This window comes from Coturnix japonica, chromosome 5 (genome assembly GCF_001577835.2).
Source record: "Coturnix japonica isolate 7356 chromosome 5, Coturnix japonica 2.1, whole genome shotgun sequence".
NCBI classification, from domain to species: domain Eukaryota; kingdom Metazoa; phylum Chordata; class Aves; order Galliformes; family Phasianidae; genus Coturnix; species Coturnix japonica.
In genome coordinates this window covers 47,592,301-47,619,211 of record NC_029520.1, presented here as the reverse complement: position 1 = coordinate 47,619,211, position 26,911 = coordinate 47,592,301, and positions in this window count along the sequence as shown.

The following is a 26,911-nucleotide window of genomic DNA, read 5'->3' as shown; positions in this document are numbered from 1 at the left end:
ATTATATGGGCCTTGTACTCTCAAAGGAGATCCCCTTGTTCCCATTATAATAATCTTCAAGATGATAATTAAGTGGGCATAATGCCAGAAAGACATTTTATAGGTACTTTTTGTGTGAGTGTGCAGGACCAAGAAGAAATTCAGACTAATGATAGTGTGAAAATGTTGCTGTGATTCATTAGATGGTGAGCGTTATATTTAATACACAGCCATAATCCAGTAAGTACATAAGCTTCCATGGATTTAAAATAGCATTTCTTCAGGGTGTTCATAATAAATTCAATACTTCAAAGAGACATTGACTAATGACTTTCAGATATTGTAGGGCAGACTCTTCCCTATAGGAAATCAATTAAAGTTGAATCTTATTGATTGTAACCCATTTCTCCATATAGTTAAAAACCAGGCTTTGAACTCTCTTTGGATGTAACCCCAATAGTCTGTTCCCTTCCAGAGCTGAGGTAGAAATAACCTCTAAATCAGATCAGATGACGGAAAAGAAATATCAGCTCATTAGTTTGCTCAGTTCTAGAAATCAACACTCCTTCTTCCATGTAATCTACTTGTGGGGAAGCAAGATAAATTCCAGGTAAGCCTGAAACACCGAGAGCTGGAAACAAGTGTAATTTGCACATGCATAAAGCCTGAAAGCTGAAATGGGACTGCAGTGACAAATGGACATGGCGCAGACTCTGCAGTGAGATGGAAGTAATTTCCAGCCACCAACCAGCATCTGCTGATACAGAGTGAAGAACAGGGCTGAGCCTTCCTAAGAAGTATGCCTGAAGCCTGCTATTTCTATCAGTTTCATAGAGGGCTCTTTCTTTGGTAGTTTTAACCATAACTTGACCCAAACTGCTTCACTAGTATAAGTGGTGAATACTTGCAGGCTGTGAAGGTTCACCTCCCTTAAATTTTGTTGTCTGAAGCTGAGCTGCCCATCCAGCCTGAAAGAAAAAGGCGCTTCCCTGGAGTAGTTTGTCTCATCTGTGCTGAGCATCTATTTTAAGGATGGTAACATGCATCGTTTTCTCTCTCTCTCTCATGTTTCTCTCCTTTGACCATACACATAGCACCAACCATTAGTGCAGATATAGATGTACACTGCAAATGTCTGAAACAGGAGAGATTAATGCTACCCTGTGTACCTGCATGGAGAGGAAACCTTAATCTCACTGACAACAGCATAATAAGATTTTGCAGCTGGAAGCTGAAGAGAAATAAATTCAGGTAAAGGATAAGGCAGAAATCCTTAACCATCAAATTAATTAGAACAATTTAGATCAGGACACTGTGAATTCACCATCACCCAAAGAGCTTAAATCAAGCCTGGATCACAAAATATGCTCCAGCTCAGTGACAAACTAGGGAGAGGTGCAGAAATTGCTGTGGGAGGGAGGGAATGTTGGGCATCTGTTGTGTCAGAAAGTCAGTGTGAACTGCTTCTTCTGGAGTTCAGATATGCTATTCTTTCTGCTCCGCTTCACACTGAAAATTGCATTACAGCAAGCACCGTGCTGATCTGATTTGGCTTTGGTGACGTACTGAAGTCAGCAGGGAGACGAGGCTGAGTGGCATCTGTGACACAGGCAGCAAAGCTTTGGTCCCTGCCTCCATCCCAACTCAACTGTGTGCTCAGGTCTCTCCTGGCTGAAGCCCTGTGCATACCCTTGGCATTTCTGGCTCTCTCTGGGTTATTGATGACTGTAAGTGGAATATTGCCATCCTGAATTAACAACATCCGGAAAGCTGTACAATATACCTTCCAGAAACCAGGGGCTGATCACAATGTTCATGGAAGGACTGAGAAGTTTCAGCACAGAACTTTTTGTTCACAGAAGGACCAGGCAGAAGCAGTAGCTCACATGTAAGGAGGTATGGCTCCCTGTGAGGTTTAGCATTTTAACACCGTTTAGGACAGAAAGCAACAAGCTGCACCTACCTGCTGTGTGACACAGGCACAGCCAGCACAACAGACATCAGAGTGATGGCCAGAGCAGGAAGCCAAGGTTGGTAAGTCTGAGCTTTGCTTAGCAAAACACCCAAGGACAAGAAGAATAAAGATGATTTAAAACTCTTCTGTTCCCTCGACAATCGGAGGGACTGTTGGCTCTTTACCACATATTAGAGCACTTCCAGGCCAATTCTCATTTACATCAGCAGAACAGGGCTCTCTGGCCTGGTTTGCTGGCTGACTACATGCGCTGGCAGAGGATGGATGGCTGATCCAGACACCCTCGCTGGCAGCTCTGAGGACAAAGCAGGAACAGATGCCACTTCCTTTTCCCAGTGGGGAGAGGACTGCGGATCTGTCTCGATGCTCTCAAAACTTTGGAAACAAAATCAGTATTGGAAATAAATTCCAGAAGCCATTAATCTGTCTCACTTCTGACACGAGAGGATAAAATATAGATCTGTCCAAAACAAAAACCCACCCTGCGAGCAGTATATTTTCATTCTCCAAATTACTGAAAGAACAGAGCATGAATCCTTGTCTGTCAGCCTGAGAAAATATTTTATTTTCCCCGTGAAGGAGAAACGATTGTAAGATAATACCGTAAGTAAACGGCAGAGAGTGCAGTTAGGTGAACTGTAATGCACTGCAGCCATCAGAAGAGCCCACAGATATATTCTGGTAATGAGAAGACTTCATCAGACTTTGCTTTGCTTCTCGGATGAGTTATTACGTCATTATACTACAAGGTGTCTAAAGAGCAGGGCTAAGTAGTCCTCCCTGCCCAGGCCCAGTGCATGGGACAACATGAAACAGTATGAAAGCAAAGTCTAAGCAAATAAATTTCTAAACAAATGAGGCTTTTTTAAAGTAGCAAATGGGCAGCACAGGGAATAAATGATATTTTAAAAGAGAAGAATAGTGGAGTAGGAAGGACAGTCACAATTCATCATGTCTTGCCTTGGATCACAGCCACTGACCATAAGGCGACACGTCTGTAAAAAACCTGAAGGAGGAATGAACTGGTGTGGCCAAGAGAGGATTTCTTAAAGGCATAGCCCTAAACTTTCATGTTCTGTCAGAGGTGACCCCAAAAGAAATGGATGCCAGATACCCCCAGTGTAGTAGTCTCTGACTACTTGTGCCTCTGCCTTCATGGAAGGACTGAACCTGGCTTGATACAGAGATATTGCCACGACCCCATAGCCTGCCCATGCTTTCAGCTGGACCCCAGCTCTGTGCAGAACCACTCTTCTGAGCAAACTACAGCTCAGGTGCCCCATCCCAGCACCAGGGCTCAAGGATTGGCTCATGGTTGGTGTGCCCACCTAATATTGGCTGCAGGAGATGGGGGCCTTGCGCATGGACCCTCACATTCCCATTCATTGCACTCACATGGACTCATCTCCCCAGCAGATGTGCACCTATGCTCACACAGAGGCCAGTGAAGCTCTCACTTTTCCCTTGGTGAAGCCCGGCAGCCCCCAGCCATTTTCAAACAGCCCACCATACCACATATTACTTTAGGTGCTTACACAATGTATGTGAGAATGCTCCGCAGGCACATGCAGAGCCCAGGAGGAACAGTGGGGTGCTTTTCTGCCCTTCTTCTTCCTATGCACATTGTGCTTCCTGTCTTGTCTTTAGTAATCCTGATGCCAAGAACAAGGGAACCCTGCAGTGAGGTGATTGCATTATTTTCTTCTTCTTCTTCTTGAGTGTGTGCCATGCTGTGAAGGCAGGAGCGGCTCAGCATACCTGCCTACCAGGGATAAAATCAACAATTCTGTGCTTCTCCTTCTGGCTGCTTTCTATACAGCGATCTCCTGAATCGGATGTAAATGTTCATTTCTTTTTTTCTATTAGTAGGGTGGTGATCACTCCTCTCTTGATATGTCATCCATATTAAAATATTTGCATATAAATATCATCCAGAAATGCATGTAAAGCCATGGTTTCCTAAAATTAGCAAGAGAAATCACAATCAGCTTTCATTTCCTGCAGCACACTCACTGTACCGTTACTCCCTGTGATTCCTGCTTTGATTTGACATGAGTTCACACAAAGAAAATTCTGGCTTAAAAACTGCAGAAGGGTCTTCCAAGATTCTTCTTTCTTCAGCAGGATCACTTTTTTCTTCTCTTCCTCCTCTGCTGTGTTCACCTCCACTGCCCTTGGCTGAATGATATGAGTATGGGAGCAAGCTCTGTGCTCCCACTACTCTGACACTGTTGGCCCTCAAACTGGAGGACATACAAGTGCTCTTATTATGCAATGAAAGCAAATGAGTAAGAATCTTCCAGATTTTCCATCGTGCATGGAATGTGTTGCAGTCCTGTATAAAGGAAAGGGAATACATACCCATATATTTAGTGTACTGCTAAAATGGTTGGATGGAAAGAGACTAATTTCCTAGAATCATAGAATCATGGAATATCACGAGTTGGATGGGATCTATAAGGATCAGTGAGCCCATTTCCACCAAGGTAAATTGGTAATGTCCTTTACATTGCTGCAGAACCACCTGTAGGAAGAAGAAGAGGCATCAGCTTGTAGCTTGGTGCTCATGACTTGCTTCTGCACAGGGGTGGTTGGGCAGGACCTGGTGTAGGTCAGCCAGCAAAAACACTCGAAGGGAGTAATGACAAGGAGCCTGACCAGAGGTGGTTTTCTAAAGGTTGTTGTAAGGGAGAGGACAAGAATCTCTTCTCTGTGTCCAGCACCATTAAGGAAGGAAGGACAAGGTGTAAATGCAGCAGCTTCCTCCAGTGTTAGAGACGTCTATGACTGATTCTTGTCTCTAGGGTATTGGAGCTAAAGTATCAGGCCTTTTGGGCTGATAGGAAAAAGCAAGTGATCGCACACAGCTGCCCAAAGCATCCTATGGGATGCCTGCACAGTCAGTTCCCTTTTCTTCAGCACAAAGAGAGAAATAAATGATGGAGGGGAACAAGAGAGCGATGATTAAACCCTGAGCAGTGAGAAGAAACTGCATGTCTGGTAGGCAAAGTGGGACGTGGCTGAGCAGAGATCATGGGGCTGAGGAGTCCCTGCAGTGCCCCATCAGGGTCAGCTGTGTTTCAGCATCCTCAGCAGGTCTGATCCAGCCCTGGATAGCAAAGAGCTGTTGGCTGATTAAAAAGCCATGAAGCAGAGCCCTCAGAATACCCTTCCCTAGTGCCATTTTGAAAAGGGACTGCAAGCTTAGCACTGCACCCCAAAGGCCCATCATCTTCTAAACACATACACCAGGACTTATGGCACGTCCCCTGCCACCGTGAGATCCGGTAGGCAAAATCACTGCTTTGAAACTAATGAGTTAATTTGGGGTGGAACAAAGCTGACAGTCTAAAGGCTGGATTTTTTTGAACACATGAAAACCCATTAACACGGCTTGCCGTTGGACCGCGTATCCGTTTTACATTGATCTAAAGCTGAGCACGATGCCAAGTTGTTCTCGCAAACAGGAAAGTCAGAAGGACTGTAACTTTCATGTAGAAAGCTCTTTAGCAGCTGAACAGTTAAAGATTATACACGCCATGTTTTCCTGCCTTTCAGATTCCTCATTCATAATGTATGAGTGAGATCATTAAAAGCAACATATTGGCTGATACCATCGCAGCTGCTACCTAACTGCAACACTTCATAGCAAGGAATAACATTTCTCTTCTCTTACGTATGTGTTCAAAAAGGGAAAGAAAGAGACTTGTAGCTGCAAGAAGAACAGTGCAAAATGTTTAGCCTCGCAGGAAAAAAAAGAGTTTCCCATGTTGGACAATTACAGATTTGATGGGAATTGTTCTCAAAATGAATAAAAATATGAATCTCCTTAATTTTGGTCAAATCTTTTCGCCCTTCGCAGGTATCGCAATATGGCAGTATATTTTTTTCTCCCCAGACAAAATCAATACCACATTAACTTCCCTAATAAAAAAAGATTAACTCCTACAGGGCACAGGAAACTTCATCTCCGTCCAGGGAATTTTAAACTCCAAACCCTCACTGTTTGGAAACACAATGATGGTTATTTTAAGCCAAGGATGGGATGTGTCACTCTTATCAAAGGGAGTGGAAGATTGTCTCAGGGCTCTGTGGTTGCAATTTGTATTTCTAGGCTGTCCTGGCTGCTCATCTGGCTAAATAGATTAAGTATAAATGCATTTAAGTTGTCAAAGAGGAACTCTTTCAGCTAAAGAAAGGCACTTCCCATTTTTTTTTTCTGGGTTTACAAGCTCCGGGCCCTCATTCTTCTTTATATTTGAAGGAGAAGAATGAAAAGAATCTGCTATATTAAGCTCATTTTTAATTACCAATATCTTATGAAATATCCCAACCTGAGAGAGATACCGACTCTTTATGTATCACACACCATCTCTGACTGCTTTGTTCCACCACGGCTCTGAGTTTCTGGGGAAAAAAAACTAAAATAAAATAAAATGCCAAGTCCAAACTGTCATGAAAAATGAATTAGGTCTTTGAAGGAGAGGGCATTCCCTCTGGGCATGTAGCAACAACTCTGAGTGTTACCAGCCAGTCCCTGGAGGGCTGCTCTCTGACCCACGGCTGCGTTTGCACATCTCTGCCCTTCTTCTGCTGCGATTCTCCCCCCACTCAAACCAGGATTTGCACCGCAGTCACCCTTCAGACATCAGAGATGTTTCTGGCTGGTTGTGGTGCAGGGAGGAGAACAGGGCCCTGCGGGGTCATTTTTTCTCCAACTTTTGAATCAAGTAGCTAAAGCTGGGATGAAAGGCTTCCTTCTGTTGCGAATTCATAATTCGTTTTGAGTGCGGGACATAAAACAGAAGGGAGAACACAGTCCTTCCCCAAAATCTGCATTAAGGTTTTAATTGTGTCTCAGAGGAATAAATGAAGGAATAAATAAAGGCCTTTCTCCCACCTCCCCTTTCTTCCCTTAGTAACAGCTTGTTTTTCACTAACATTACTTACGGCTTCTTTTATATTTTCCAAGCTCTGACAGAAGCCCTCTGCTATTCTTTCCTACTCAATAATGAATGGACACATTTGAAGTTGCAAGTATTTGCACTTACGAGCTCATCTAGGGAAAAGGTACAGGAAACGTGACTTACCTAAATAGCAGCCTGGGGAACAGGGAGGTCACACACACCCCTCCACTGCCACTGAGCCCTGCCCCCCGCAGCACCATACCTGGGGGACAGAAGATGACAGAGCCTTGCATCACTTCTCTGTCTTCCGAAACTTGAAAGGTACCAAGGAACCTCTGTGGTATACTCTCATAAGTGGAGATATGGCTTAGTGGGTGTGGATAGTGATGGTTCAGTGGCCAGCTTTGGTAAGCTTGGTGTCCACAATAGAGAGGAACAGCACAGAGCCTTGTGCTGTCCCTGGGGATGGTAAGGCCTCTAGAAGAGCTCCAAAGCACCCAAGATACTGGGCAGACAGCTACTCTGAACCTGGCAGTAAGGAAATGATGAGGAAAAGGGCAAATCCTTGCTCAGGGCTGCTGACAGGTCACTTGGGCTCCATAGGCCAGAGAGTTCCCCTGTGGACTTCTTCCACTCAGCGAGCAGAACAAAGTTATTTTTTCTTCTAAATCACAACTTGGAAAGGTGCTTTTCACTTTTATCACTGTCTAGGCTTTAGAATAGAAAAACGGAATGGAGTGAAATGAAATTGAATGAAACAGTAGGAAAGAGAAGGGGATAGGATAAGATGGGATAGGGTAGGGTAGGGTAGGGTAGGGTAGGGTGAAACGGAACAGAACGGAACGGAACGGAACGGAACGGAACAGAACCGAACGGAACGGAACGGAACGGAACAGAACCGAATAGAATAGAATAGAATAGATTAGAATAGAATAGAATAGAATAGAATAGAATAGAATAGAATAGAATAGAATAGAATAGAATAGAATAGAATAGAATAGAATAGGAGTAGCATAGGCATCAACCCTGGACCTCTGAGGGATGCTGCTTCTGCATTCTTACAGGCCTAGGCATATAAGAGGCACCATGCTAATATGTCAGTATCTTCCCTGAAAGAGCATTTTCGTGGACAAATTAAAGTTAGAAAAAATTCACCTTTGGTGTTGTCTGTTGTCAGGAGTAGTGTAGAGGGGCAGAGGTGTTGAGAGCTGGGGAGGGCTTCATCCCATGCTTACCTTCTGTCTCACATCTGGCTTTAATTCCCTATCCTGAAGGTGGCCCTCTGAAGAGTAAGAATTTAGCACCAGAGGATATGTACAAGCTGTCCCCTCAAATAAACCTTGGAAAAAAAATGCTCAGCCATTTTGGAGCACATGAGAAAGAAAGCTTTAGGAAAAAAACCTTCTGTTCACTTCTAGACAAAAAAATATGTATAAGTAATACTCATAGAAAAACAGGGTTGAAATATTCAGCTCCTGGGCTGTGTCCTTTGAATTCCAAATTTTCATTTGGAAGGGATCGTATCCAGCAAAGCCTGAAATCCCCTGAAAGTGGGAACTGCTGACACAGTGTGCGTGTAGCTTCAGCAGTGCCAGTGGGCACAGCTGCAAAAAACCATGGCTGATATTTGTGAAAAAGTCCTGCTTTTTCTCTTCCCTTGCTCATGCAAACATCAGAAGAGTTTGAAATGTAAAACACATTCCTATGTGACAATGGAAAAAAAAAAATTGCTTAGAAGAAGACAAGGAGGAATTGAAGTTACTCACTCAAACAAGTCAGGCTGACAAATTGCTGCTGCTGTCTCCATTCATCCACATAATGGCTCCCCCATTCCCTGGCCAGTTATAGAAGAATAATTATCTCTTTCAGATCAGCTGCCTTGGCTTCATCATAAATCAATTCTTTCCTCCCCTCCTGCACTCACACTCCCTCCTTCCCCATTTTTATCAGCGCATCATTCCTATAAGCTGTTCCAAGTCCAGCTTTTGATTGACTACATGAATCTGATGACCAAAGCCTTCTGTGAACTCAACGCAAAGGCCTTATTTTGCTTTTGTAGCTGAGCATGTTTCTGTGTGCATTCACAGTGAGTCTGCAGAGTTCAGAGAAGATGGTGGTCATTTGACATAAAGTATTATAAGAGAAAATAGAAGCTGGTCTGAGCCTGACTCTGTAAGGGGATGTTTTTGCCTTTCCAAAGCTCCATACCCATCTCTTACTGCTAAAAAATCCCATCCATTCTAGCAAAGCATTTATGCATGTGTGCAGTCTCATTAATGATGTAAGCTCACCGCAGTATGAAATGAGATCAGCCATACTTGAGAAACCAGCATGCAAATGCCAGTTCACTGCTGATGCTGGGTTCTAGCAGGGTGATTGGCCACCGTTAAGTTTGGGATGGACTTGCTTAAAATGGGCTGACCTCTGTTAATTAGTAGAGAAGGAAATAAAGCCAGTTCCTAGCTACTGTGGGACAGATGCTGGTCAGCCAACCTTCACTTCCACTGCCTGTAGCCAGCCCTGTGCCCTGCACCACCCAGGCAGCCCTCTGTTTCTGCCAACCCAAATCACTCAGAGCATGCAAAGAGAACTCCTTCAGGATGGCTTAATCTGCCCAGCCAACCAATGCCTTTCCACTTTCTCTGCTCACCTCTCGCTCCCATTAGCCTCAAACTTTCAGCAGCCAAACTATGGCTCTGATAGAGTCAAGGCTAAAAATCACAGACTCCCAAAAAGCCCCAGTTTCACCACAGCTGTCGTCAGAAAAAACAGCAAGAGGGCTGAGCACCCATTGATGGACAGACTGTCATCATGCTGAAATGCCTTTTTGTGCACAGGCCATTGGCTTTGGGTGATTCAGTATTAAAAGCTCTCACCCATTTTCTGTCTACTATTGTGTGAGATTTTTTAGTGTTACTGCAGTCTCTGGGATACTTAAAAGTTCTAAAAGGCTTTTTTAATGCAGTAAATGAGCTGGTCAAAATTTCATAATTTGCTGATGAGAAACAAGGGAAAAAATGAGATGTCATTTCCCTTCTTCTTTCTCTTAAATCTCTTCCAGTTTTCCTATAACATATATGGCCAAGTAGGGCTTTTTCTCATGCCTTCCTACCTGACAAAACTGAACAGGGCAAGAACTCCTAGGAGGCCCTCATGGAAATAATGCTAGATGTACTCAGAAGAAAATTTCAGATACCACTGTAATATTTAAAACCCCAGAAGCCAAACGGTCTCAGCAGTGTCTGGTTTTTTTTCCCCTTCATTTATTTACACATTCTGATTCACAGAAATGTAATAAAATAAGCTTGACATTCTGCTTCAGCAAGATGATGAGTTATGAGTGTCTGAAAAAAAAGATTAAGACACAGACATATATTACCCTTTGCGGTGACAACAGTCTGTAGATAGTATTTTAGGTGTATTTGTGTTCTTCCTAAGGCCAAATGCTTCAAGTCTTAATCTGAGAGTGTATGGGATTTCAGTTTTTTCAAAGACCCTGATACAGACCCCTTTGTTTATAGGGTACATGGTCCTGGCTTAGGGCAAAATGCAGTTACTATGTGACACAACTGCAAAGCTCCAGGACAATTTTTTTCTTGGAAGAGAAAAGGAAGCGCAGGCACATCAAAGGGGAGCTGGCAGATGATGCCAAGTTCATTCACAATGTTTGAGCCTGCTTTTTGTTCTGCTGTCACACGTTTGTCCATGGGATGTAGCGTGGGCAGAGTGGGGCTGAACCAGGATCAGGCTGCTATCAGTTGGAGTTTACCCATTTCTTCATGAAGACTGGGACAAGTGTTGGCATGGAGAGGGGGATTCAAATGGAAAAATCATAGAATCGTAGAATGGTTTTGGCTGGAAAGGACCTTTAAGATCACCCAGATCCACCTCCCTACTGCAGGCAGGGACACCTCCCTCTAGACCAGGTTGTTCAAAGCCTCATCCAGTCTGACCTTCAGTTCTTCCAGGGAGGGGGCATTCAACAACATGAAGCAAAGAGATAAGTGGTAGACAAGTCTATAGGCCTCTGCACAGCCATGCAATGAGATCCCCTAAATCACCTGCAAGTTTCTGCTATGCTGTTCTTTTCTCTCTTCCCTGTTTTCCTGTCGGGTCTAATTAGATGCCCCCTGCAAGAATAATAGGTAGATTTGTTGTGCTTGCAGCTAAGGCAGGAGTAATTAAATTATTCCTTTTCCTTGGCACCTGAACAAGCATTTTAACCCCTAAGAGGTCCATGTGAGATATACCACCAAGGTGTTGGCCATATGCCTTCCCTCCATCACCTCTCTCCTCTGTCACATGAAAGAGCAGGCAAGTCTGCTGCTGCCCCTAGAGATGCAAAGCTGTACAGCCCCAGCAGCAACCAGGATACCTCTCCCATCTCCCTAATGCTTCTGAAATAGCAGATTTCTCCAATTCATTCATTCCTATTTCTATAGTTCATTCCTATGCAGACACCTGTGAGGTTTGTCTCTACTTGCTGTAGGCACAGGAGCTGTAAAGCAGATGCTGATGTGGTTGGGGTCTGTTTATGTGAGAACCCCAGACTGGCCAGGGTCCCACAATGGGAATGTGCAGACCTCCTTTCATGTGGGGTCTAAGGAAAGGAAAAGGGTCTTGAGCTCATCAAAACTGAACATTAATTTTTGTTTGGTTTCTGAGACAAGGAAAGTGTAAAGGCACTCAGCAAAGCAGATCATAAAAGAAAAGGATTTACAGCCTCATCTCTCCTGCTGCTCACTGTGTGCTTCCCTCCAGGCTTACACTCAGTCCCATCCCTCTGAGCAGTGCTTTCTCTTGCATCTTAGTCAGGTGGACTAGATGATCTTAGTGGTCTTTTTCCACACCGCTCCAGACTGTGGTCTCCATTTGGAGAGCTGAGATATGCAGCAGTCTGATGGAGACATGCACTGCAGTGTTGGGCAACTGTTGGGGTCCCGTTTTCCCTCAACAATATTGAGATTTCAGCCTTCAGGCTGAGGAGCTCTGAATTCAAATACAGTTCTGTGCTAAGAGCAAATGAGAGACATTCAAAGCATGGAGCAAACACTGCAAATTCCCATCCAGGGTTGTTCTCCTACACCTTCACCACAAAATCTGTGGCTGCAATGCCACAGAACTGTCCAGAGCAGCAGATATAACTCATTGTAGTGCAAATTAATTGGCCAGGAGGAACACAGCCAATTACAAAGGAAGGAATTGGATTGATAAAGGTGCCCTAATGAATGTATAGCTGTTGGGATTTATCTGTCTTTTAAAGGCCAGCCAGAGGGTGGCCCTAAAGGTGAAACTGGACAGAAACTGCCACTCTTATGGGTAGGGACAGGTCTGTGCCTTAACCCCAGGAGATGCCATCTTCATTCCCCCTGGTCATCTCAGTTATAGAAGGTGAATGCTCCGAGACCTTCACAAACCCTTCTCCTGCATGCCCCAGTCTCAGAGATTTTGTGGTTTCATCTTCCCAGGGAGAGAATAAACATCTATTGCATTTTTATGAGGAGTTTGTCAGTTCTGATTTTCAGTAGTAATATTGAGATCCAGCCTGCAGGTTTTAAAGTGTTTGGATGAGAAATGGCTGAGGGACATAAGAATCCAGCATGATGTGATGTAAGAATATCTGCAATTCTTTATGTGTCTAAGGACCAAAGGCCCAGCTTCACTTACACAAAACAACTGATGTACAGCGTTGTTCCAAGTAGCCATGCATTTCAGGAGACAAAAAACCTGACTAACAATAAATAACTAAATATATAAATACATCTCATTTAAAATAATAACTCTGTAAAGCTGACTAATATTTTTTACCTATGTTTGCTAACCAAGTTCACCCTATGAGCTACGAAACAAAGCTGATACTTAACATTACATTCTCTGCTCCACTGCAAAAGAGCAATTAAGAAATAACTCTGCAACAGTATTGGATGCACCAGACTGAGACATATGCTCTTAATCAAGGATAACAACAATATTTATGGGAGGGTGGGGTGTTGACACAAATTTCTCCATAAGAAAATGCATTCCTCTTACAGAGTTAGTGAGAGGGGAGAATAAATAGGATGAAGAAAAAAAGAAAACACATTAGCTGTGCAAAGAATGAATGAGAGCCAAGCCAGCCACATTTGTGACAACTGGGCCCTGTGGAATTAGATGCATTGCTGATAAAACTGCAGAGACATCTACAAGCTCTAGGAGAAATTGGGTGGTATTCTGGGTACTGGATCTCTGTACAATAAGACGCCAGATGATGACCTCCCCACTCACATTTGAGCATAGAATAGAAGCAGCACTCACTACACTTTTACATGCAAGGAAATGATCAGGAAATAAAACAGGCTGAATATTCTTCCCTCTGTCTGTGAAAACAGCACAGTTCAAGACCATGCGGTTAATTTCTTTTCTTTCCAAAGTGTGGTTTCAGGTAATATTAGTGTGTGGGATGTCCCAGAGGAAAATAAGAAAATAAAGAAAAGCATTTTACATGAGGGTAAGAATGTGGGTTTTGGGCTCTGTCCTGTAAGCAAGGGGAGGGAGTTACACTCAGCCCTGGTCTCTTACTCCCTTGCAGTCTGGGTAAGGATGTTTACATGCTTGATCATGCCACAATCATATTTTATTTAACTGAAAAGACCATAAAGTTCCCTTAAATAGAAACAAATATTTGAATAATTCATCCAGAAGTAATTTCTGTTTTATTTCTGAGCGTGCTGAAGTCAGTATCACCTGCTGCTGAGAGCTGGCCATAGTGCACATGCTGCAGGGACCAGGAACAGCAACAAACACAAAAGCACAAGTGCTGCAGCAAGCCTGCTAATATGCTGCATTTCTGACCTTGAAAATGAGCCCTTACCACACAGAGGGCCATGATGATGGGGAACGGATGGGATGAGCTTTTGGTCTCTCCTCATCCTTTCTGTTAGCACAACTTAATTGAAATAATACAGTTAACCATGAGGGAAAAGTAAAATTATCCAATTCTGGGCCTTCAGCGCCGTGCTTGTTCCTCAAATAGGACTTCAGCATCATGTTAGTTCTGCACAACTTGTTGGGGTTATGAAGTAAGTATTCATGGTGTGCTGTAGGGCCAGAAAACCGAGTAAGGAGGAGATTGTATTGCTGTGTCACGGTTTGTGATGAAACTTGACACTGTTATCAATGAGCAGCTTTCTCTGTATTTTCCTCAATCAGATGAAGATCATAAATATTCTTCCAAATATTGGTTCCAATTGCAAAATCTGTATGTGCCAACTGCACCTCCAGTCTTTGTTTTGGTTGTAACATTAAGTCACTCAGAGGAGTAGTAGTAGATGTTTTACTTTAGGGTAGAATGTACAATTTTTGCTATCTCACAATTTCTCTTGCTAAAGGCCAAAAATATGCAGATATTGTACAGGCTTGCAGAATAGTGCAGAATCCAGAGTGCTCCAAGGAATATGTGCATAACATTACCACTGCCCCATTTGTGATCTTGAAGAGACAGATCTTTTCGCTTTTCTTCTGACTGAGAAGTCAGTGAAAGGGCACATTTTCCTGCTAATTAGACTCCTAGAGATTTCCTCAACTCTTCAAGAACAACCAACCTAATTTCTTTAACATCTTTCTGTTTCAGTCACGGGGGATGGCTCTGCATCTCTGTTTCTTTCTGTTTTGGTTCTCCAATGAAGCTATTATTGAAACATCTAACAATTTTGCTCCTTTTCAGGGTGAGAAATCTTTCATAACATTAAGATAAACAGCCCTGTAAATTAAACAAAGGATCAGAGCCCTCTCTTCCAGAAGGAGTGAGTAGTAGTTTTTCCCCCGCTGGCTCAGTGCCTGGGAGAAGAATATTTGTCTATGATACAGATTGACAAAACCAGTGCTTTTCCATTGTCCTGCTTTATAAAACCTGCTGCATTTAAAACGTTCTTGATAAGATTTTGGGGATACATGGGGATGAAAACCTGGACTTATGTGATCATACTGTAGTACAGTATGTAATACTGCTGTAATACTGTTACAGCGGTGCACAAATGGGACAGCAAGGGGGGTGAGATGTGCTCATTGCATTGCTGTGCTTCCTGAGAGCACACACAGCAGTGATGAGCAGATGTCATGTTCTGAAAGGTACTGAGGCCTTCTAATAGTGAGAATAGAACTGAATGATCTTTAAGGTCCCATCCAACCTAGGCCATTCCATGCTTTGATGATCACTCCTGCCAGAGACACTGAGACCCCTTGCACAGGTGGGAGTTGGATACCGTGTGAGATCTGCCTCTGCTAAAGCCATCAGGCCAAATCTGCATGAGCAGATTTGCACATTTTGGCTGTGCAAAGGAGTGTTCCAACTCCCTGTCCAGTGCTCCATTGGCTGCAACTACAGCCTTGCTTTAACTTAGTTTATAGGTATATATTCACGGCTATTTCTATTCACCAAAATAAACTGCATTATACATGTCTCTAACAGTCCTCATAAAACATCAGAACTCCAATTCATAAGCACATGATTACCCTTTTATTCTTCCATTTGTATTTCTTTCCTCCCGTATTCATCCTTCACTCTCTAAAAATCACTTCATTGAGATTGTAGCAAAAATAACTAGTGGCAAATTCTAGCCAAACAAAGACTGCAGAAAACATCCAGAATATGAACACTGTCAAAATACAAGTAAAAGAAAGCAGGACAAAAGCCAGATGGGCTGGGCTTCTCACTTATGCCTGGCTTTGAAGTGGTTGAGGGTGGAAATCATACACAGAAAAACACAGTACAGCCATCTGCAGCACCTGCTCTGCCACGAGATCAGTCTTTTGGGAGGCCCCCACCACACGTGGATCTCCCAGCAGACATCAGCATCCTTCCTCACACCACCTGAGCTGCATCCTGCATCACACGAGCAATAATCTCCAATCTTTTAAATGCTCTGCCATGCAGAATGACTCAATCTGTGGCTACCTGGTGTTGCTGGCCAGGAAAACATACCCTGCTGCAGTCCTCCAGTACCTCTCCTCTTCACTGCAAGCTCCTCTCCTAGGCCAAGGTGAAGTCAGAGCTCCGTCCTTTCCCAACATCCATGACATGGCTCTTCTTTGGCATCCTTACACACTTGATTCCTCCCATCCAGTAAAGGCCAAAAGCAGATCCAAACTGACACAGAGACGCTCATCAGAACTCAGCCAGGAGCCTGAGGGGCTGCTGCTTCCTGCAGTTATTGATATTCATACGTTTTGTCAAGGAACACAGGTGAAATGCTGCTGCTCCACTAAGGTGTAGCCACTCATCTGGAGCTGATGCAGCCTGCAGTGCGTGTTACAGCCCTCCATGGCTGTCACAAATGGCAGCAGGTTACTCCATCTCCTATTCTCTTTCCCTTCAAGCCTCTCTGTCAGTCATTTTTCAAGACAGCGCATTTGGGCCAGCTCAGGAAGCAACCCAAGAGGAACAGAAGCAGACAGTGTGCAATTTAGCACACGGTCAGTCTTTTCTCTTGAAGGCTGTTTGGTCCCAGAGTTGAACAACAAAGCTCTACTAGACCTTTTTCTATCACAAAGTACTGTCCCAGGTCCTGTTTTCTTCTCTGTCACATACAGTGACAGGTGTGTGACGGAGATGGGCTGTGACACCAGTCATGTTCCAGTTTCTGCCCTTAGAGCTATCCTTTGTCCACAGGGAGAAGCTTGGTGAATGCATTTAAGATGTTTGTGCACAGTGTCTGAATTAAGAGCGAGCATTTGTCTCTAAGTACGACCTAAAGAAGGGAGACTTAAAAAGCCCCCGGATATGCAATGCAGATGGCAACATTCTCCCTTTCAGCATGAGGAGCTTGGAGCTCAGTGAGCAAAAATCAATGATGTGCCATTACTGCCAGCAGAGCTCTTCCAGCTGATGTGGCTCTCTCTTTACATGCTGCACGAGTACAGAATCCCTGTGAAAAGGGACGGACCATCCTTGAAGGCTGCCATTGCAGCCCTTACTCATCCTGGGCTCAGGCTGTCACTGTGACTAATAATGAATGAACAAAATTATAGCTCATGGTAACAGTACATATTTATGGGAATGGGTTTTATTTTGGTCAATATTTCAATTAGACTTCTGCCTGCTGGAGGGAATGCAGATCAGGGAGGGGCTGGGCTGATGTAGCAGAAGAAAGGAACACTGCCAGGCGCTGACTGATGTTTTATTGGGCTGTAATACTAGAAGCTTTTGCTTGCAAGAATCAAATGTTAGATCTCTCTCCCAGGGATTTATTTTGCTAGTACCTATGGGAACCAGCTGGGCTGGCTGCCTGGAGAAAAGACAAAGCAAGCGAGTTGGGAAGTTTATGGTGATTTAAGATAGATGCTGATTAGTGATTCACATTTGTGTGAATAATAAAATAAATACAGAGAACAGTTGCTAGCGAATCTCTCTATTGCTTCCCAAGGAAAAAAAAAAGAGCTGTTGTATGTAAGTTAAGGTTGGGAATTTTCCCACTGCAGCAGACCTATTTTATTGCAAAGAAGAAAGCAATACCCTGGAGAGGTAAAGATGTACAGTGTTGTCAATGTTAGAAATTCTGCGCCAAGGACGTTTATGTTAGGGAATTGATTGGGAGGCCGAAAAAAAAAGCAACATTTTCTCTGAAACATAAACAAGAAATACTCTCTCGGGGGCAAATGACGTGCTGCAAAGATTTGGAACAAGGTCCCCTGGGCACACTCCAGTGGTGGCAGAGCTGCAAGAGCTTAACACTTAAAACCAAGCCCTGGAGGGACTGAGCTGGTGCAATTTGCTAGCTAGATACAGCCACCAGCATTGCTACTGGCCTGGGCCAAGAGATGAGCAGCTTCTCATTATCTCTTCTCCCTGCTGGAAATTAGTCAATTATGGACAAATTCTGAAGAAAAAAAAAAAAAGAAAAGTTATTTGCTGGACTTTATTGTCAGTCTTTTGAAATATGCTGTCTGCTTTTGGTGAATGACAGTATTATGATTTGACGCCTTAAGTTTTATTTCCTGCCTTTAAAGCAGAATGGGCCATTTTTTAACAGACTTCAAAAGATCATTGTGCTGCAGAATTAAATGCTTTGCCTCAGGAAACAGCATCAGAGACTCCAAATTTCTCAGGTTGCTTCATGAAATTCAGAGGTTAGGAAGAGAGACCTGCAGCTTTTTAGCCTGGCATGAAGAAAAAGCTCGTTTCTGTGAGATGCAGAGAAGCTCTGGAGCCAGGCAGACTGCAGGCAAAGACTTCCTTTCTTGCTGGCTGTTTCCTTTTCTGCTGGAGACCAGAGACATTTGGCACTGAGGGACTGGAGCCACTTCCCAGAGAGGAGCTTTCAGCAAAAAGAATGTTGGGTTTCACCTGGAGCTTCTTTTTCTCCAGGCCAGAAGTATCCTGCCACTGAGGCTGGGCCTCATATCCAACCTGAGCCTCCCCTGGTGCAGCTCAGGACCAGCACCATCAGCTTTCTTGAAGCCAGGTTGTCATTTGTTCCCAACCACTTTTATAGGTCTGTACCTTTTCTTTAACAACAGATCTTGCTATGCCTTGTTTTATTCTAGTCTCTCCTGATTTGCAATTGCATTTCTGGATATCTTCCTTCCTTCCCAGTTATGACTTTCAACATGCCTTCTTCTGTATTGCTTTCTCTGCAATCTCTTTTTATTTCTCTGTGCTCACACCAACTGCTTTTGTTGTTGTTTTTCCCCCCTTCATGTTTTTACCTTGCTTTGCTCTCAGCAGAAGTTACAAATCATGAGGAGAGGATTTTTCCAAGCCTGGGATTTAGTTGCCTGATCAGAGCAGACTCTAATTCAGTGGAGGAATAAACCATAGTGGAAAATAGCTGCAGTATTCTAGCTCTGTTCACACAGCTCCTAAAATAGAAACAAAGGACCCTTTGTATGCTACAGTTCAGATATTTGTCTGATGCCATGCTAGAAAGACAACTGACTCATGAGCCCAGTTGTATTTAGCTGGATAGAGCTGAACTGTCTGCCCTCCCCCTTGACGGGTGGATATTGTTCTTGTACCAGAAATAGAACAAACCAGATGTCCTCATCTTAACCTCCCCATGCTCACCATATACATTATCAGCTTAGGGCACTGGTGATGACAGGTTTGCTCTAGAAATCTGCTCTGCAAATTGAGGCAAAGACCTGCATTTTTTCCTGCTGCAAAGGCTCTGACTCAGGTTGAGGGATGCAGAGGCCACCAAGGACCCTGACAGTTTGATTCCCATCTGCATAGAGCTGTCTACACACTAAAGAGAAGCAAGATGGCAGGGCAGGGTGGAAATGTATTTTAAACACAATTTAGGCTTTGCGATGATGATTAAATTTCTCATTAAATCCCCCTGTGTCCAGCACTGTAGTTGCAAGAATGAAACTGCAAGCCTGTTATTGACAGCATCTGCAGATGATGTCTATGGGAACTGGTCCATGGGGTGACATAAGCAAGTTCTCTGGCCCTGCCTGGGAGCAGATGAAGGGCAGTGCATGGTCCTGCTGCAGTCCTTCAGACAGCTGCTGCATGAGATGGGGTGTCTCCATCTCTGTTCCCACTGCTGTGAATTCAGCCATTCCACCAGCACTGAATTCTCTCTGCAATCATACTACAGATAATTAAAAGAGAAAGATTAATTTGGGTCACAGAAGATAAGTAACGCCAAGCTAAAATTTAGTTCAAGCTGCATAAGAAATAAGACTTTGGTCTGAATATGAGCGTGCCACATAAATAGCTTTTGACTTTTCAAGGGAGATGGACAGGTGGCTGAAACCACAACCTCCTCCATCCTCATCAAATGGCCTCATCAATGTTGTGCATGAGCTCTGATGAGTGTCTGCCCTGCAGATGCTCACAGTCCTCACAGGGTTCATTTCAAGCGCAGGGAGCAAATCAGCATCACCCCACCACCAGACACTGGGCTGAGGAGCTGTTCTCTCACCTGGATCAGCCCATGCCCTGTGGCCATGGGACACTGGGGATGTAGTGACATGGTGCCTGGTGCAGAAAGGAGGGGGGCAGGAGGGTCCCTGCCACAGTTTAGCTGGCTGTTGATGAGCCATCTGGACCTAATGACTTCCCCAGACTACTGCTGTGGGTTGGATTTGAATTTCTTACCCTGAGGTGAAAGGCTCCTTCACTTATTAGGTTATTAATTGTCCAAACCGCCAGTCCAGTTCTTAAGTGGCAATTAATGAGAAGCCAGAGCTGGAGCTTATAACCGGGAGAAGCTTTACAAGAGAAGATTAATAAAAACAGCCAAGGAAAGGGCTCTGAGGGCATGAGAGCTGGGCCTTTCATGCACCCTGGGCTGCTGCTGTTAGCTCTGACAAAGAGCAGGCTCAGGGCAAAAAGTCCCACAGGGCCTCTGCTTTAGCCCAGGATTTTTCTTCCTTTTCTTGAGCAGCAATTTCCAACAAAGGTCTGTTTTTCTGTATTTCAGTTCTGCATTTCCATCCAAAGGCATTGCAAAGCTTGGGTAGCCTCTGACGTGAGAAGTCCACCAAAGTAACACGGAGGAATTTCAGCCATAGTGTGCTCCACCACAAGACTCAGATCTTCAAAATCACGTGAAAAGACACATAATTTATGGGTGAAAAGATTTCAGTGCTGTTTCTCAGGTTACATCCCTATAAATTATGTCCCTTAGCCATTCATCAGATCCCTTGTTCTCCGTGCATAAAGTGGGCTCCTCATTTACAGCATGCAGAGCAGACGTACTCCAAAAAGCAGGAGAAATGGGTTGAAACACAGGTTATCAGCAACCTGCCCAGAGACATGCTGAAGATATGTTATGCAATCCTGTGCTTTGTCATTCAGTGAAACACTCTCAAGAAACAGCCGTTATCTGCTCATGGGAGAGACTGTTAAGGTGCTGGAGACACAGGCACACATTTAGGGTGCCGTGGCACTCAGTGCAACCACAAATGTTTTAGAGAGAGGGAAAAAGTAAGTTCCAATACACATTAATGGAGCTTCTACAGCTTATTGAGACAGCATTTGTCATTTTCAGCTCATCTTCTTATTAGATTTCTCTTTAAGCATCAAAAGAAAGCTGTTAAAGCTGCTGCTGAACAGGAATAATTAACATGCAGAGCCATCTCATGTCCTAACCTGTGCATATCTCTGCATTTTTGACTTGATATCATGTTGCAACCCTCTTGCACCTAGATCCAAATGAGACAAAGATCCTCTGAGATTTAGTCCCTATTGGAACAGCTTTAGAGGGAGCCCTTTCCATTCTCAGAGATGCGATCAGTGACCACAGACGGCTCCTGTTTGCCTAAGGCTTTATCCAAAGCTTCCTGACCTAAAGGGAAAGTTTCACACTTGCTCACAGCCATCCCACATTGGACACAGCCTCTTGGAGAGCTTCACAGATGATCATTGTTAATTAGGGGTGGGAGCTGAGACACAGAAGAGATGTACCTGACACAGACTGGGAGGCACAGCTAGGAAGCAGTGTGGTTCACCATACAATCAGTATAGATTCTCAGCAGCTTTTCTCAGTGTTAGCCAAGGCTCATGCATCGCCGTCTCCTAAAGTGCCTGGGAAAACATAACAGTAACATAAAAGAAAGAGACTGTCCTTCAGATTTTCTAGGGATGGCAGAGCTATTAAGGTTAGACTAATAAACCTATTAGGTGGTATAACTGTGTGCAGAAGTGTCAGACCTCCATTAATATGATTACCCAGTGGCTACAGACAGGGCATGGATGTCTGTAGCATTAGTGGGAATGCTTCCCTGTTCTTTGCATAAATTAGGAGAAACATATTATTTCATGAAGTGCTGCTTATAGAAGTTTTGGCAAAGGATCAAAGTTCAAATATATATACACTCATATATATATATATATATATATATATATTCATTTTTAAAGAGTGTGAATTGAAAAGTAAGGTTTGGGACAAAAATACCCAACAAAACAACAACAAGAAACACAACCCTGCAGTTGTTGTTCAGATTATAGGGGAAAATATATCGTAATTTTAATGGAAATGAAGAGAATCCCTGGAGTTAATTATAGCGGTGCTTTCCCATAGTTGGAGTGAAGCTGTATGTGTCAGCACTTCTTGAATGCACTGTTCCTTTCAGGACTCCACAAATGGTGCCACTCTGGGTGCCAAGGCACACACAGATGCAAGTTTTAAGGGGAAAATCACTCTTAAAATTGTAATTGTGGAATGAAATGAAAACCAAAATGTTGACCACTTCAGTGCTGTTTTCTCCTCGTTTACATTCAAAAACATCTGCACAGGAAAACATGTCAGCTAGCAAATGGGAAGAAGTGCCATTAGCACATGACAGAACTTGTTTCATTTGTTTATTAGTGGATGCCTCATGTATATGATGAGACATGAGCAACGCCGCACATCTTTGGCCTTTGTCCAGCAAAATCCTTAAGGATATGCTTCACTTTAAGGATCTTAAGCATTCTTCACTTTAAGTGAATAAATCTACTCATGTGCTTGAAACAGAGAAAAGGGAGAGCGTGGAAACTGGTGTCACAGGGCTGGGGAAATCTAACAAGAGACTGAAGCTGGAAAGAAGCACCCAGTATGGATAGAAATAAATGATAATATATTTGAACTGGATTATGCTATCTTTAATATGTCTGAATTCTGAAATTAAACAGTTTGACATTTAAACTTCTGTAAAACTGGACACTTAAAGCAAATGGGGAAATACAAAAGCCATGAACAAGAAAAACAAGGAAAGTAAGCACAGTAAATCTCTACCAAAAGAACTCTGGAAACTCATTCATTCTTTTACAGGTGCTTGGATTCATCAGTGAGGAGATATGAATAAGCACAAATAATTCCCCATGGCTTTCACGATACGTGCATTTCCTAACCAGCTAACTCCTCATTCCCTGACTGCAGCCCTAATCAGGGCAATGGAAGCTCCTACTTGGAGCCAGCTCTGATAGCAGCTAATGGTTGAAGACTCCCTCTCTTTGCTCTTTGACTCCCTCTCAATCTGTTGGCACTGTTGTCAACTGCTAGATTTTCTCTCCCGCTTTCCTGGATACAAACCTCCACGTCCTGTAGCAGGCACAAAATACAGGAGAAATGTTTCTGGAGCTGGCTTATCCCAGCTCATATGTTGGAGGCTGGATCGTTGGTTCAGTTTCCACCCATTTGTGCTGCTAATACAGCACAGAGAACAAACAAAGCTGCCCAAATGAAGCTGTCAAAGACTCCCCATCACAAAGGAGCTTTCTTAGGTGACAACAAGCTGGCACAGCCTCCTTTCTATCAGGAAGAGGATAAGGCAGGCTGTGCAGCATGCTGCTAAGTCCTTGGCAGAGGCAGTGGTTGGAGGCAGGAAAACGAACACATTGCTCCATTGGAGGTACTTGACTTGCTGACTCCTGTCCGTGTGGGCACAGCAGAGTGCAGGCAGCTCTGCTCTACATCTCCTTCTGACCAAACGTTGCTCTTCCTCAGACAAACAGGTGATGAAAGAAGTCTGGTGTGACACTCTCCCACCAGTACCCCCTTAGACTACTCTACATTCCACAGATCTCCTGTTTGGTTTGGTACTGGGAGCGGAGAGGAGCTATACTCAAATCCTATTGCCCTGTACTCTGCTGAGCTGAGAAGGATCCCAAGACAAAGCTGGAAACCAGATAACCTAAACCCAGAAGAGAACCATCTCCTCATCTCAGGTCAGCAGGGCTTTTTTCCCCCCCAACTCCTTGTTTGCAGGATCTGTTTTATCCACTGTTACTGCCTTCTCTCCATTCCTCCCTCCACTGAACAGCTGCCAAGGGCATTTTCTATGCAGCTTGGCCCTTGACGTTTTGCCCTAAGCGAGCAGCCAGGACTCCAGCTGCCTAACTCTACTGCAGCTGGATGCTTACAGAGAGCTTCACATTCCCAACCCAGAGATAAGCCAAGACAGCAATGCTGAAAACACTCTCAAACCGAGGCTCGTATCTGGGTCACATAGCTGCCAAAACCACCCCCATTCTGTTGAAATAGCTATTGAATTTGCTTCTAGAAGGAAAAAAGACAGTAACATGCCAAGTGACACTAATTGTTAGGCAGAGCTGAGCAAGTATAATGCACTCCTGCAAATTATCTGGGAACACTGGGAACACTTCATCCCATTTTGTAGTGCATTTGGAGGGAGGAATGGGGAAGCAGATCAAGGTGAATCTATGAAAACCTGTGAAAAGGTGTAGCTCTTCCAAAGGAACACTTTAATGGAAAAAGGTGACCTGTGAGTTAGATATCTGTAGGCAAAATATTTGTAACTGCTTCTTATTCCGAGGGAAAAATTCCCTCAATATCACCAAAACATCATCAACCTGTATGTGAACATTATCAACTTATCACAGGCAGAAGCCAAGCTTTCCTCTAAGCCATTTTCAGCACTGATTAGGAAGGTGGAGATGGCACCAAAAGAAAGGGAGTTCCTACCCTTATAATAGAACACAGCAAATTCAACAGTGACATTTCTTTTAAGCGCACAACCATACCTTTAAGCTTCTTCTCACCATCATCAGTTTAGAAAAGAGATATCAACCTATCAGAAAGTGTTGGAATCAGCTCTGGGATTGGGTTCATATGGTGGATTTGTGAAAGATGGTATAAAATGCTGCCAAGTCTGATACTGCCAAGGCCCCACAGAAAAGCCCTGTCAGTGGATGATTTTTACTTCAAACTATTTAATTTCAGACTAGCAAATTGAAAGCCAGCAGATTTTCTTCCTGCCTCCTTTACCAAAACTTTGAGACAAGTCATGCAACATCTGCATCTGCTCCTCTTTCCCAAATTAAGCAGTAAGGAGGAATCGAGGGGACTATTCAGGACAAAAGAGTTGTTCAACTTAAATTAGGGCAACAGGACTTGGTGGTTAATTTGTCTCCATTTCTCCAGTTGGAAAAGAAAGAGGGAAATACAGTGGCAGAGTAATTATAATTTACTGCACCAGGAGAGCTCTTCATCCTGAATGCATGGGAGCTTTTGAGTTGCTTGGAGATTACCATTTAAGAGATGCTTTGTAAATACAGGGCAGAGCCATCTGAAGGCAGGAATATAACATACAGCAGCTGTTACGCATGGTTTGCCCTATAGCTACACCCCACCCCATTTGGGGGATATAAAAGATTCACTGCAGGTGTGTGTGCTTACTGAGTGTCACTACCTTCAACCATTGCTGCTTCTTTTCCAGTCAAAAGGACTTAATACATTTTAAGACTTAGCACACCTAGATGATGTTTTAAGTCCACTGAAAGCAGCAGAAAATTGAGTGCTGCAAGGCTTCATTTTTACCTTATGCTTACTTGTGCTTTTCACCTGATGCTTTTCTTTAGACAAGACTCATTTAAAGATAAGATTTAAGGTTATGTTGGATGGGGCCCTGGACATCCTGATCTGGTGGATGGCAACCCTATGTGTAGTAGAAGGTAGGAACTGAATGATGCTAAAGTCCTTTCCAATACAACTCATACTATGATAATAAAGTGCACAAGTCTCCAAGCTTTCATGACCCTTATCATGGAAAAATAAGAAGGAAGCAGGCTTCAAGATGAACTATTCAACAATACATGATGTGGAATAATTTGGTACCCTTGGTGTTCCTCCATCACATCTGTTTCTGGTACTAGTAACTGGAGGATGCTCCTGAAGGAGCAGTGGCAGCAGAGCAGCTTTATTGCTCAATAGACAACACAGTGATGTGGTTTCATGCAACAGTTAGCTATCTCCAATCCAGTTGCTCTCATGCCTTAAAGCACATTCTGATTTTCAATGCTTTTAACTACTGAAGTAATAGTTTCCACTGTTTGGGTAGTTTGCCCATTTGTATATACTATTTCTGACAGTATGTGGAAAAAAACAGGAACTAAAAAAGAATGGAAACGGCATTGGCATAGCTATGAATACCTACAGTCAAATGCAGATGTAATTAGGAAAATGCTGAGTCCACAGAAAGAAGAAAAGAAGAAAAATTCTTGATCTGGTTGTCCAGATCCAAAAGGCGTGGAAAAGAAACACTGTACAGACCTAGTGAGCTGGCAGATGTAAATTTAAACTCTTCAGAAGTTCACTACAGTAACTTCCTATCTCTAGATGTGGTGGTGGTGGCTTTGTTTTACAGTTTTGCTTTGAAGAAGTACAGAATAGAACACCAAACACCACTGTCAAATTGGTATCACACTTGACAAGAGCACAAAACAATTTTATTGCTGGGTAAGCCTGACAGATGATTTGGCCTGGGCAATTTAACAAGGGTTAAGAGATTGGAATCACTAGAAAATGATTTTATGGCCAGCGGGCTAGAAGCAGCTGTGGTTTTTCTTTCTCCTGTCTGAGATGTGGGTCATTATGGATATATGAGAAAAAATATTCCAGGACTTTGAAGACCTGAGACATACGCTGCTACTAAGAAACACTCTTCACACATTAAATTTAGGAGACTGTCCTGTAAGAGGTCTCAGATCGGTTACTTCCCACCTCTCATCACATGATGCTTCTGGAGCAGAGGTACAACCCAGTTTCCACATATCGATCCATAGAAGCCTGCTCCCATTCAAGCAGGCAAATGTTGATTTTTGTTTGATTTCATTTTGCCTCCTCACAGATCTCATCCTCCCCTCCGCCTGCTTTTGCTGTTTCTTTAACAAATTATTAGTTTTTCCCATTGCTTCAGCAAATACTTCTTGAAGCACGTTCAAAGCTGAGCATGTGTTAAAGAGTATTTTGCTGAATCAGGAATTCATTGCATAGCAATATCCCATAGTGTGTGCACAGATGGAGGACTTGGATAGGGAACACTCAGTTACAGTAACAGGCAAAATGCAAAATATTAACCTTTTTCTTTTGGGCAACAGACTCCTTATTTAATGTATATGCTACTTTGCTGGCAGCTAAATACAGTTGTCATGACAAAAGTCAACATGTATAACACGTTGTACCAGTAGCTTAGTTACCAGTAGTTTTGAGATATTAGAACAGGTGAGGAAAGAAAAAAGCAGCAGCTGATATTGCTGGAGATATATCAGTCTTGTCAGGATGATGAGTACAGTGCATAGAGAAAAATCCCTGTGAGGGTCTCCACATCACGGAGGGATCAA